A 14,357-nucleotide genomic window follows, 5' to 3' on the forward strand; every position below is an offset into this window, starting at 1 on the left:
GATTTCATGCACAAACAATGGAAGATGCCCTGTCCCGCGTCTGAATAATACACTTATGGTATCGACACAGGAAAAGAGTGCGCGTTCATCGACTGCAGTTGATAGTGGTGCAGCAAAGACATAGGGTATCCTCGCCCAATAAACTGTCTCTTTTTCCGTTGTAAGGATTCTGGCGACAGCCCGTCTGGGTCAACTGCGTAGTCGGCCCGGGACACCTACAGCAGGGGTTCCTGCACGGCGATAGGCATCTTCGTTCCCACGGCCTCTACCCGCTTGGGTTATTGGATTCGAGACGGCCGACTCGTCCGCCGTTTGTAAACAACATTGCTACGGAGGCAGTTAGTGACCGCCAACCCGAGCAGGGGTGGCTTACCCATTCTGCTGTGCCGTCTCACCGGTGCCTCGTCCATTCGGACTTACCGGAAGACATGTCCGGCTTGACAGCGTGAGAACTGTCGTTCGGACGCGAAGACAACGCTCTCTCTGGTGGGGGCGATGGTCCAGCGGCACCCTCTCTCTCCGGTGAGACATGCGACGGGGGCGTGTGCTTATGTGATGTGGTGTGTGTGTGTGTGTGTGTGTGTGTGTGTGTGTGTGTGTGTGTGTGTGTGTGTGTGTGTGTGTGTGTGTGTGTGTGTGTGTGTGTGTGTGTGTGTGTGTGTGTGTGTGTGTGTGTGTGTGTGTGTGTGTGTGTGTGTGTGTGTGTGTGTGTGTGTGTGTGTGTACGACAGCGCAAGTTAGGTCATGCCCAACCTGGCGAAGACCTCGAACCTGGGGAACCCTAGGGACACCGGACCCTTTTAAAACCGGACGACGAGTGCCGTGGGAAGGAAACCTCGATCATCCTCAGATCTTCTCAGATCCTCCGACCTTCCCACATCACCCTCCAATTGGTTCCTAAATCTTGGAAATAATGTAAATAAACCCCCTGTACAGTCTCCTTCATAACCAAGTCCTACAGCTTCATTCGTAGAAGGGACCTGCGGCGCTGAGAGTCAGCTCACTGAAGGACCCCTCAACTCTAACAACATGTTGGCAGCAGCTGGGATGGACCGTGCGACATCGTGCTTTCTCAACCGGTAAGCGTTTCGGCATTTTGCTATAGGATTCGTCAGGCTTCAGATTTTGAGAGAATAATTTAGAATCACTGGGAAGTGTGTGTCAATTGAGAAAGGGTAATCTCACGGCATTTTGAAGATAGCATTGCCAAAGCGGAGAAAGCGTTGTCATGGACCCTGTGAAATTGTCAAAGCCGGACTTGCTGTTGTTATGCGAGGAACTCTCAATAGAAGTACAGGGCAAAATTACAAAACCTGAAATATGCAAGACCATTCAAAACCACGTAGAGCTGGTAGATACGTGGAATTTGGTACGAGAGGAAAAAGCACGTACGGATAAAGCCGATAAGAACGAAAAAAGCAAAAGGGAAGCGGAATGAAAAAAAGAGAAGGAACGGCAAAAGTGGGAAGCTGAAAAAGAAGAAAGAAATCTAAAGCGATTGCAGCTTGAAAATGAAAATCGAAAAAAAAGGCAACAGTACGAGAGCCGAGTCCCCTGGAAGAGCAAGCGATGTACAATCATATAGAATGAACAGATTCATGCAGCCCTATCAGAGTGGGGGGGCATAGGATTGTACCTCGGAAACTTTGAGAGAATTTTCGAAAGGGAGAAATTTGCTCGCAGTACATGGCCGCAACGGCTTCTGACACTCTTGCCATGTGAAGTAGCTGAAATCATAGCGAGTCTTAGCACACAAGACGCAGCTGACTACGAACAAGTCAAAACCAGTCTGCTGAAAAGGTACCGGCTGTCAGCGGAAGCTTTGCGACAGCGCTTCAGGAGCACAATGAAAAACGATAGTGAGGGCTATCCGGATTTGGCGTATGGCCTAAAGAGGAATCTGCTAGAGTGGCTAAAAGGAGCCGAAGTTTATGAAAGCCGAGACAAGATCATCGAGTGTTCTTGCCTTGAGCAATTTTACCGAAGGATTTCCCAAGTGGTGAATCTGAGGGTTCAAGACAGGGAAAAAGTCGACACAGTTGAAAGGGCCGTTGAGCAAGCAGAGGAGTACGTTTCGCGCAGAAGGTTGAACACTGAAGAGGGTGCGTCACATGCTCGAAACGCGATGCAAGATAAAGGGCCAGCAGAAAGACGCGAAGTGCTAGAAGTTCGGAGCAATTGGAGGCAACGAAGGTAGCGCCAGAAAAGCGTGAAGAACAGGCACAGAGACAGAGAGCCGACAAAGTCGCGAAAACAATGTTTGAGGCTAGTAGGCCATTTCGTAGCCGCAACTGCAATTGTGTCGGGCACTTTGCAGCCAAGTGTACAATGCAACGTTTGGTGTTCTCGTGCGTCGAGGATAAGGCCGAGTATCTAGAGCTCCTTAAGCCATACCTGCACGAGCTGCACGTTAACGGGAAACCGTGCAGAGTGCTTCGTGATAGCGCCGCGACGATTGACTTTGTCCATCCGTCTTAAGTTTCAGCGGACGATTTTACGGGAGAAGTCTCCTGGATAAAACAGGCCGTAGAAGAACACAGTGTATGCCTTCCCATAGCAAAAGTGAGAATTTGTGGACCGTTTGGAGAGCTAATCACTGAGGCCACAGCTTCGAAGGCCGTGCCACTTCAGTATCCTTACCTCTTCTCGAATCGATCAGACCAATTGGCACGCGAGAGAGGCCAGAAGCTCGGAAGCGGGGTGATACAAGCTTTGACAAGGTCGAAAACGCGTCAGCTCGCATCTCAATGAAGTCAGATTCCCGAACCTCAGGTAGCCAGAGACGCACCAGCCAGCATATAGTTGCAAACAAATGAGGAGGGAATAGAACCAACGAGGAATGAAAGCCAGACAACTGACCGAGCAGATGAGCGACCAGGGACTTCAACCACTAAGTCTGTAGGGGAGGCAGAAATTGCTGAAGGATTCGTTTTATCTCCAACATCGCGTAGTTTTGATAGTCTTTTGCAGGTGAACAGGGAGTTCCTAATAAAAGAGCAAAAGCAGGATCCCACTTTGGAAAGACCACCTTACAGCTAAAGAGGGCATTGCGAGACACAACATAGCAATGCATGTGAAGAGAGGCTTACTATACCGACACTACCAAGACAGAAAAGGCAAAACATTTGATCAGCTGATCGTGCCCGAAAAATACAGAGCTGACATTCTGAGTCTCTGCCACGGAAATGGCTGGGAAAGACATCTGGGAATCAATAAAACAAAGGAGCGGCTATTAATGGAATATTATTGGCCGGGTTGTTTCAAAGATGGAGAACGCTACGTAAAATCATGCGATGCGTACCAGCGCGTGGGCAAGCCGGGAGAGACATGGAAGGCTCCACTGAAAATTGTTCCATTGATCTCGGAACCCATCCGCCGGCTTGTAATAGACACAGTAGGCCCTTTGCCTAAAACGAAATCGGGCTATAAGTACTTTCTTACTATGCTTTGTCTCACCAGAAAATTTCCCGAAGCAATCCCGTTGAAGTACTTGAGCTCCACAGAAATAGTTGATGCCCTTTTGTCAGTGTTCGCGAGAATAGGATTTCCGGCCGAAATCCAAGCCGATCAGGCGACGGGTTTTACAAGCGTCTTGACGACCGCGTTCCTAGAAAGATGCGGATTAAAACTGTTAAACAGCTCGGTGTGTCATCCGCAATCCAACAGTGTAGAGAAATGGCCTTCGGTGCTGAAGCGGGTGCTACGCGCTCTTTGTTATGAGCATAAGGCAGACTGGGAGGATTGTCTGTCGGCCACACTTTTCGCTTTACGAATAGTCCCCCACGAAGCTACGGGGTTTACACCAGCAGAACTCGTGTACGGAAGAGCCCTCCGCTCTCCCCTCCGAATGCTGAGAGAAATGTGGGAAGGTACAGGAGAAAACCAGACAGTGGTTGAGTACTTGCTTAGACTACTGGACCGCCTTAACAACACGAGGGAATTAGTAAATCGAAATATTAAAGCTGCCCAGGAGGCCACCAAGGTCTACTATGACAAAAACGCGCGCCTTCGAGGTTTCACCGCGGGCGATCGCGTGATGAGCCTTCGGTTATCGAGAAAAAAATGCTGGAAGTTCACTGGGATGGTCCAGTGGAAGGGTTGCAAAAACTTTCGGAGACGAATTACGCGCTAAGGGTTCCAGGCAGGGGAAAGCAGGTGAGAATCTATCACTGCAATCTGATGAAGCCATTCGTTGAACGCAGCGGGATCATCAATCTGACTCTAAATGAACCAGGAGAGCTGGACAGCGAGAGTCAGGGTTGGAAGGGAAGTGCGTACGCTAGTGACAACGTGGAGAACATTCTGGCTCTCTCCGTGAATGCACATTTCCTAAGCAGGACCCAGGTGGACACGCTAAAGCAGTTGTTGGGAGAATTCGCTGACCTATTTAGCAGTCGCCCGGGAAAGACACACCTCCTGACGCATGAAATCGAGCTCACATCGGATGAGCCGGTACGGTCGAACTCCTACAGGGTATCGCCGCAGCAAAAAGAAATAATTGACGCGGAAATTCAGCGCATGTTGGAGTTAGGGGTTGTAGCGCCAGCGAAAAGTGACGGTACCTCACCGCTAATTCTTGTTGAGGCCCCAGGGAAAATCCTCTTCCCTGCGTGGATTATAGAAAGCTGAATGCAATTACCAGGGATCAGCTATACCCGATTCCCAACACAGAGGAAAGGATAGAAAGGGTGAACGGCGCGAGATTCATTTCCACCCTCGATCTCGTACGGGGATATTGGCAAGTTCCCCTCTTAGAAAACGCGAGCAGGTATGCCGCTTTCATCTCCCCAGTGGGCACCTTCCGACCCTTAATGCTTAGTTTTGGATTGAAGAATGCCCCCTACAGCTTCTCGAAACTCATGGACATCGTACTGAAGGACATGCAGTGCTTTGCACTCCCTTAATTAGACGATGTCGCTATTTTTTCTGAAACCTGGCAAGAGCATCTAGGACGCCTAAAGACCGTGTTTTCCAGTTTACGACAGGCCCGACTGACATTGAAGGCAGAAAAGTGTAAATTTTGTTGCGCTCAGGTGACGTATTTGGGCCACTTTGTAGGCCAGAGAACTAGGAGCCCATCCGAGTTAAAGATTGCCCCGATCGCTGCATTTCCGCAACCGCGGACGAAAACGGACATTCGCTCTTTTTTGGGATTAGTTGGGTTCTACCAGCGATATATTCCTAGCTATTCACAGCGGGCTAGTCTCTTAACTGATGCCTTGCGAAAGGGAGAACCTACTAACGTAAGTTGGGATAACCAAAAAGAAAACGCCTTCAAAATCCTGAAGGAAGCACTCGTGTGCCGACCCTTGCTCAGGACGCCTGACTATAGGAAAGAGTTCATAGTCCAGCGTGATGCCAGCGATAGAGTGCTGGGTGCTGTCTTAAGCCAAGTTAGCTACGACCATGAGGAACACCCAGTTCTGTACATCAGCCGCAAGCTGACCAGTAGAGAGGAAGCGTACAGCGCTTCCGAAAAAGAGTGCGTGTGTTTAGTTTCGGCAGCGCAGAAGTTGTCGTGTTACCTGTACGGAGCAAAGTTGTATTTGAGACTGACCATTGCCCTTTACCGTGGCTGCGACAGATGTTCCCCAAAAATGGTCGCTTGCTCAGATGGAGTCTGGCTCTCCAACAGTACAATTTCTCGGGGCATTATAAGAAGGGGAAACTGCACGGAAATGCTGATGGCTTGAGCAGACTTATGAAGAGGGAGAACTTAGAGGAATCTCCTCCTGTGTGAGTGTCTTTTTTTAACTTTGGTCCGAGTAATCCGGCTGTGGCAATTTCAAAAAGGGATGTTTCGCGCTCTGTCGGCACAAAATTAACCCAAATTTAAACACATTTTTTTTAAGTGTCTTGTTGTCGATTTAAGAAGCCTGGTGACTCTGGCGAATTCCGAGCGCTTGCGGGTGGGGCAGTGCTTTGCTGCTTAAAACGTCCCACCTGCGCTTTCCTTTGTTGGTGGTGCTTTGGGTTCTGCCTTGGGGACGCTGATATTGCAATCCAGGAGACCAACACGGACGCCATCTCAGATCCTCAGATCTCAGCTCCTCCGACCTTCCCCCATCACTCTGCAATGGGTTTCTGAATCTTGTAAATAATGTAGCTAAACCCCCTGTACAGTTTCCTTCATAACCAAGTCCGACAACGTCATTCTAGAAGGGACCTGCGGCGCTGAAAGAGTCAGCTCGCTCAAGGACCCCTCATCTCTAACACCGTGCAGTGCACTTGCGCTTTAAATGTTCTTCAATTGTTCGCGCTTCTAAAATATAAAGCTCTGCTTTCAAAGGGGATATTTTTGTTTTTCATATGAATGTGGCATTCTACCCATGCTGTGCAGCTGCAATTTCTTCTCAGTGGCCTTTTAACATTAGCATTTTGTAAAGTTTGCCGGCGGTTACGGCTAGAGAGTCAATGAAAACAGGACTCATGCTTTAGAAACATAAAAGGTCCATGGAAAACTCAAGGGTTTGTAGCGGCGTTCGTTGCAACTTGCGGCCCTCTTTTCTTCGTCTTTTTCGAAGTTCATTCTCATTGACAGCGGACTCATAACTTCCTCATCTTCATGAAGAATAATGGATGACACGCGGTGAACGGAGGTGCAGGGGCGATATCAAGAAAGGTGAACTGTGCGGCGCCTGTGCACTCCGCTTTTAACATTTAATTTAAACATGCTGATGGTAGCTTGGTGACAGAAATAAGCTACAGTCATTCATGGAAGAGCGGAGTGTCTGTTTTTTTAACCAAATAAAATTTCAAGCGCCATGAAAAGAAACTCGAAAAACGGAGTGCATAGCCGCCGCACTCTTGGCATTTCTTTGCATCGTAAGAGTACGTATACTCTATCCCAGCCACCTTTACTCGAGGTTTTACGCAAACTTACTCCTAACTTAGCTACCCAGCTGCTGAAGCTGACTGAGGAAATGACTTCATCTCAACTGCTTCGCAAAAGCCCGGGGTCGTCTACTTCGATCTAAGAAGCCAGACTTCAGTTGTTCTAGCGTACTTAGGTGCGTGGCGCATCTGAATGCGTGCAGCACACTTGAGGAGGCCGCTGAAACTGAAGCGTGCTTGAAATTGCGCACGTCTCGGCCGGTGATATGGAACCTTTGGACGCCACCCGGCGCGTTACCAAGGTCACCGTGGGAGCAGAGTTGCAGCCGTGCACCGGGGAGGCTTTCGATCGGGCCCACCCTCTAGTCCTTCCGAGACAAATCTTTCCTTGCGCTCACTTCGGAGGGTAGACTGGAAACGCCTAGCCCTTACTGAAGGGGCCTTAGAGAGCGGTTGTTGAAAAGCAGCATGTGGCGGAAAAGCTGATAGAATCGAGTTCTCGTTGTAGATGCGCATATGGTCGCAGTACTCGTCACACACAAATTATAGTGATGCTTCAATTCATCAAACAATATTTTAGTCAACTTAATTTGAGAGCTACCTAACAGTACTTGAGGCGCGCTGTTCTACCACAGAGGGAACTATCGTTCTTGAAACTGCGGAATATCAATGGTGAGCTACGCGCGAGACGAAGAAAATTTCGCATGAAATGAAGTGAGTTGTCTTTTTACAGGCAAACTAGAAAAATCGTGTGTATTCAAAAGAAATGTCCCGCATGCGCTCACAAGGTAAAGTGATCGATATATTCATTGCCGCTGTTCGTGAAAGGGTACTCAATAATTGAATTCGTTACGTTCACTTCGCCCGTGTTCCAGGGGATTTCTGAAAGGCACAACTTATGCAGTCACTGCATTAAAAATAGTTACATATATTGTGAGAGTGCTATTCAGTCGGAATACTAAAGAAACTGACTTTACTCTGGGGTTATCTCATGAGCTGTAGAGGATAGCTCCACATCAAGCGTAGCTGTCAAGGATCGCTTGCGCATGGAGTAGCAGACTAATGACTATAAATAAATATGAAGTTCACGGCCATTTCTTCATAGCACTTCATTGAACTATACTCGAGGTATATATATCTTGCAAACAATTTATGCCCTGCTGATGGCGCCTCATTCACTAGGGCATTCATAGTACGCCATTGAAAAACATTGATCTGTCTTGCTTAGAACTCTGAGCTTTAGGCTTTTGCTTTGAACAATTAAATCTACATATCCTTGCTTAGGTGACAAAAAGGATTTCCGTTTTGATTTCTTAACGGTGCATGCCCTAAGCAAACGTTGCCACTTCTATTTTAGCAAAGAGCAATGAGCGACAACCCAATAGCTTGCACCACGAAGTGGGCTGCATTTCTTTACCTACAGGCAATATGTTTCAGGCAACAACTGACAACAGGCACGCGGGATTAGGTCAAAAAGTGCTGATAAATCTTTCCTTTCTGCATGTCGGTAAGTAAGAACAGAAATTCCCAACCAGTTGTTTGGCGGAAGCTTGCCAAAGTGATGTCATGTCATCACGTATAAAAGAATCCCCGAAGGTACCAACTTACTCGCAGCTCGTAGAGAAGAAAGGCCTACAAGCTGTTAAGTATCTCTCCATTTTTACTACGTAGGTCCCCGCAGTTGACACTCAAGCTTGTCAGCGCGAAACAGACAAATCCTGGCTCAGCAAGCTTGTTCAAATTATAGTCATGGGTGTTTCAATAGAGAGCGAAATTTTTCGCCCTCTGGACTTCATATCAAATTCTAGCCGATAATTGTGTCGCTGGTGAATTTTTTTTTTCGCAAGCTATGCTGTAATGGCGGCAAGTTGGTTTGTCATCTTCAGGTAGGCGTGCCGTTTAAAGTTCGCGCACCTACATGTCTTGTCGTGTTCTTTATAAGTAGTCCTTGTGCCAAAGTTTCGCGCGAACCTGACAAAATTGTAATCAGTCTGCTGTTATGGATTTTGTTACACTGATAGGTGTAGCAGAAAGGTCAAAATACCAGCTGAAAGCTGGTTTTCATGTCATCAGAAGTTTATTGAAAATTTTTCAATGCACACGCTAGTAAGATAACATTGCTGACTACTGGAGGCGTTTTGTCCTCAGGCTGTTAAAAGCAAAACGAGCGCATATTATAAGCACCAGAGTGCACGGCATTGTTTCACATTCTTGAACGTGTACTCGAAATTAGTGCCCCCATGTGAAGGCAATTTACATGAAATACATTTCTGTTCGCTACAGAAACTACGCTACTAACAACTTCCTGCTTTCGCCGTGCGGTTCGACGGAGGATGAATGCCAGCCTGTAGCTCACCCTCTTAGCACTTACCGTCGTTGCCTGTAAGTTTAACCACCGGGAGAGGTTTTATGAATTATGAAAGCATTTGTTTCTTAAAGTAAACAAAATATCATTACGAATCAGGGTTCATCGATACACGTGACAGAGCAGATGAGAGCTTTTGAGCAATCGGGGTATTGTTTGATCCCTTGAGGGCATATGACCTAGTATAGTACAATTAAATGTCCAAGTATGGTAACTTAGATTTATGCATTGGTTACCGGAATTTTTTTTCGTTAAAGATATAAAATAACGGTGGGGATGATTATGTAAAATCTGGGCTCATATTGGCGAATTAAATTTATGTTTATTGCCTAAAATTTAGTTCTGTACCTTTTGTGCTCTTTTGGATGTCACGTTCTGTACCTTTTGGATGGGCTAGATGTAAAATTATGACCAACGAAGAATTTGTTTTATTTTCTTTTTCATGTTTGCGGCAGATGGAGCCATAGTGTATGTACGTTTTCTACCATTTGTGGCTGTGTGGTATATCTACACGGAAGAGATATCGATGGCACTGTTTTTTTATTTGTCACGCATAGAGCTCCTGCGGCATCTGTGCAAGAATCCATTCTGATAAAAGGTGAAAAGAGATTCTGCATCAAGCCTCTGTGTACAAGACGGCGTAAGATAGGCCTTGAAGTCATGTGCGTGGCGCTTGGACACCCCGAGCTTAAAAGTTCATTTTTGAGTGCGCAGTCAAAGCTCGAGACAAAAAAAATTTACCTGCACACACACATAACGAAGCTACGCAGCTCTAAACACAGCATTTTTTATGGCACTTACACCTTTGGCAGCACGAAGAACAGGCTACTCAAAGTAACGCGCATCTGTTACATGACCACTTGCAAAGGTGCGATAAACTGAGTTTAGGAAAACAGAACTCCTAAAAAGTACATGTGGTTGTTTTAAATGTACCCGAGTTCTAGTACATACCTTGCAAAGTAGATATGTTAAAAAGTTTTTATGTTAAAAAAGATATGTCTAAAAAGTTAAAAAGTGACTTTTAAGCTTCGAGGAATATCTATAGGTGAGGTCTATGCAACGTTTTCTCTCCGAGTGCCGCCCAATATAGATTTGAATGCCTTACTTCGTATAAGCACCGGGTGCTCACAACTTACTACAGTTTTTGTTTCTCCAAACAATTGAGCCTCGTCGACTGTACACCTTATTTGGAGTGTATTTCTGAATTTAATATATTTCAAAATGTAGTGCGCTTGTCTAAGATACCCCGCTGGGCCTTTCAATTGCCGAGGGAATGCGCATCGCACTTTGGATGACTGAGAAAGCTAAAATGCCACGTGGCCTCTCAGAAGTTATGGCCTCGTGCTAGCTGCTTTCGCTTCACTGCTGACAACTTATAAGATGCAGCAGCGGTCTGGTGCCCGCCTGTCGTTTGCGAGGAAAAGGTACGCGCCTGTTGGCCACTTAAAATTTTTGACTTTGAAGGAAGTACTTCTTATTGTAATTAGTCGATTTGTTCCGAAGGGTTTCATTTAGTTACGGTTTGACTAGATTAATAAACAAGGTATTTTACAAAGATGCTAAAATTACCTCCAAAACTCCCCTACCTTGTCATCATTGCTTAATCACATTACGTCTGAGAAGTGCCTGTGATGGATAAAGCCTAAACACTCGGACATTGAACAAGATTTCTCTTTTAATAGAAGCCGAGGCCGCCGTTCTCAATAAAGCTGGAAAGTCCCTAGAGACGGTGGGGCGCATCTTTCAAGGCAGGAATGCGGATTCACACAAGCAAGAGCAGCAGGACATCCTCGAAGTGCTGCAAGCCGTGACTGCTAGAGAAGGAGCTGTGCGTGCCGACGAGGCTGCCGAGTACATCTTGCCCATCATCATCCGTGGTGCGGTCGCTCTCGGAGTGAAAAAGTGGCTAGATAAAAGAGGCTTGGTAAAGACTGTGATGTTATTCACAGAATTTGGTGCCAGGATTATATTTTTCAGAACATAGTAGCCAAAACGTTGCGTCATCTGAAATTGATAACATCCCTGAAAAATGACGCCGGCAGTTGAAGGTTCTTGAAATAAACAAGTAGTTTTGCTTCTGCTTGAGTATTTTGTTCCCTAATCGCAGCAAGGAAACAGGTGTCAATATTTGAATTTTTTAGTTCTTGTGAAGGACGACTGATTCGTTGCCTTGGTCCTGTCTACAGATTACAGTATTTTAGCAATGGGAAGCAGAGCGAACCACATACAGATTTTCATTTGTGGTGCGCAAATTCCAATAGCCGTGCGCACACAGCCGCGTGATTGTGTCCTGTAAGGCAGATTACTGCACTCTAATCACCAATCTCAGTTTTGGCTAAAAATTTGAATTTACCATTGCGATGAAAGATCGTTTAGCTCCCTTTCGTCTTGTTTTGAACGAAAATGTTATTGTTGAATTGGCAATTCTAGCTATAGTATACGACAAGCCAGAAACACTGCAAACATTTTTCTTTAGTTTTCGGAATGGAATCATGAGGGGTAAGCTATAGAGTATGACTGTTGTGAAGTGTCAGTGCCCATATATTCTCTTCGCCGACGCAACAAGCCCAAAAAGCGTTACCTGTTCGCTTACAGGTTATTGACTGCTGAGCACTTGGGTATAGCTTGCTCACAAGTTTTTCAATAGCCAGATCAAGCACTCGGCTGCTTACAATTGTAAATAAAAATGCACATTTAAGTTGCTACCAGAGATGTGAGTAAGAAGCTCTTGATCTCTGAAAGTGAAAAAATGAAGTCAATACAACTAAATTTTGTTTCAATCGATAAATGTGCTGAGACTGGTACGAGTAGGAAGGTCTGTCAATGCAGGAAAAATGCTATGTCGCCACCCTACAGTTATGTTTATATATTCAGCAACGGTTGAAACTGGGAGAATAATCAAAATGCTGTAAATAAAAATGACTGAGAAAAGAACGTACTCGTCTCGCATATGAGAGGAGCTGCCATATTCATAAGGATAGGGTTCCTACCCTTACAATACTTCAGTACCTGAACAAAATTCTTCATATTTTGAAGCAAATCAGTCAGGATATGTAGAGGACCTTCTCATAGTTACCTGGTGCTTTTGATACATCTGTTATAATTAATTATTATATATTTTTATCTCCACAATATCTGCTTTCCGTCTTTTGTAATGGCATGAGGAGGCCACACTTCTCAGAATCCTTAATCCCTTCGTCATAATACAATAAACATATGGCATTGTGCCAAAACATAAATATATTTATGCACAATGATTACGAACGAGTTCTTCCTTTATTTATTAGCTTGTCCTAACATCAAGAGCACACAAGGGACGGGCAGTTTTCAACAAATGCGATGCTTTCAAACGGGGGGATCAAAGCGCGCCTAAGCATGGAGTGGGGCGCATTAGGAAGCATGAAAACCTGATAAAATTGACAGTTGCATTCCAGCTTTTGCTTTAAAAAATACGGGCAGTAAGAGGGAGCCACGGATAATACATTTTCCTCGACTGAATTATCCGCCAAAGCACACTTCCACGCTCTACTTTGCCGTTACGGTAGTGTAATAAGGACACCAAATTGAAAGAGACGGTTAGTCGCACAATAATGTTCGTTCAAGAAGGTGTAAAGCAAAAGGAGGAATATCGTAGTCATGCATCTGTGGCGGCGCTTTCAATCGCCTGCTAGCCCCAACGACAGTAAAGGGGCCACGAGGCACTAGGTACGAGATGACGCGAGGCGTGGTGCTGTAGAATAAAATCAGTTGCGGTGAGTAAACACTATGGCTTTATAGTATCCCCCTCATCCTCCGCAATATTGGTGACTGCAATTATGGCCCACTTCAACCAACGCCTCCGTTCGCCCTCTTGTGTCCTTGGGTCATAATCCCGAGCAGATGCCGGCATTCTGGCACCGGCCAGAGATTATATGGCCTGAACCGGAGCACGACCAAAACACTCCTAAATTTCCAATTCGTCTTCATCGGCGCCAGGTTATCGAAGTAGGAAGCCGCTCTCAGCTTCAACGACATCGCTGTACAGGAAGTGCAGTACGCGGTGCTCATTCGAATTCTTCCACCCGGCATTGAACTCCAAGCTCCTGACCTCTCAGCCCAAGATCCTACGGTAATCTCCAGGCTGCTGTTCGAACTTACAACGTCATGGTTTTTTACCTGCTGCCCCAGCTAAACTTGAACGTCATGGCTCAGCCACCACTTGATTTACCTGCTAGATAAGCTCCCGCGCCTTCAGCGTCACCTAAGTTGGTTCCGAACCCTCATTCCAGCTTGGTCTTCTTGTCGACCTCTGTGTGGTTCCCGGTCTGCCACAGCCTGCTTCATCTAAGCATCATCATCATCATCATCAACCTGACTACGTCCACTGCCGGGCAAAGTCATCTCCCATGTCTCTCCAATTAACCCTGCATTTCGCTAGTTGCAGCCACCGTATCTCCATAAATTTCTTGACCTCATCCACCCACCTGACGTTCTGCCTTCCTACGCTACGCTTGCTTTCTCTTGGAATCCACTCCGTTACAATTAAAGCCGAGCGGTTATCTTGCCTCCGCATTATGTGCCTCTCCTAAGCCCATTTCTACATGGCCATCGCAGGCAAGCGGTCGCGAAGATATTCGCCCCATCCACCAGCTGATTACCATAGTGTAAAGTTTTGAATTTTAGGACGCCTCATGGACGGCAACTTCCGGTAGCCGCGCACATGTAGCCACCAGAAGATGCAACCCCAGACTTTTTCAGCACTTTGCCCTCGGCATATTCAATGTAAAAACTAGTGCTGCACATGTAACCCATGTGTCCAGTGAACTATGGCGACCTGCGTTTGCCCTACGCTACGCTACGCGGGAGATAGAACCTCCCGCTTCTGACACGCGAATGACTTCTGTGGCCAATAGGCTAGGCGTGTCAGGAAATTCACAATTATCACAAGTGACACACCGCTTAACTTGTCGTCGCTGCCGTCCTGATCTTTTCAGCTACGTTGGCAGCCGGATGTGAAAGTTGTTTGGAGCAGCTCACAGACAAGCTGCGGCGGATCATTTGCGACTGTCCATCGTGACCCAAATTCTCAGCTACGCAGGCAACGTGTCAATATCCCCAACAGTGAACGTATCCTTGTTTGTGCAAGATGCACGTCCTGTTAGCTTAATTAACGCCTGTA

The sequence above is a fragment of the Amblyomma americanum genome, chromosome 3 (assembly GCF_052857255.1).
Source record: "Amblyomma americanum isolate KBUSLIRL-KWMA chromosome 3, ASM5285725v1, whole genome shotgun sequence".
NCBI lineage: Eukaryota > Metazoa > Arthropoda > Arachnida > Ixodida > Ixodidae > Amblyomma > Amblyomma americanum.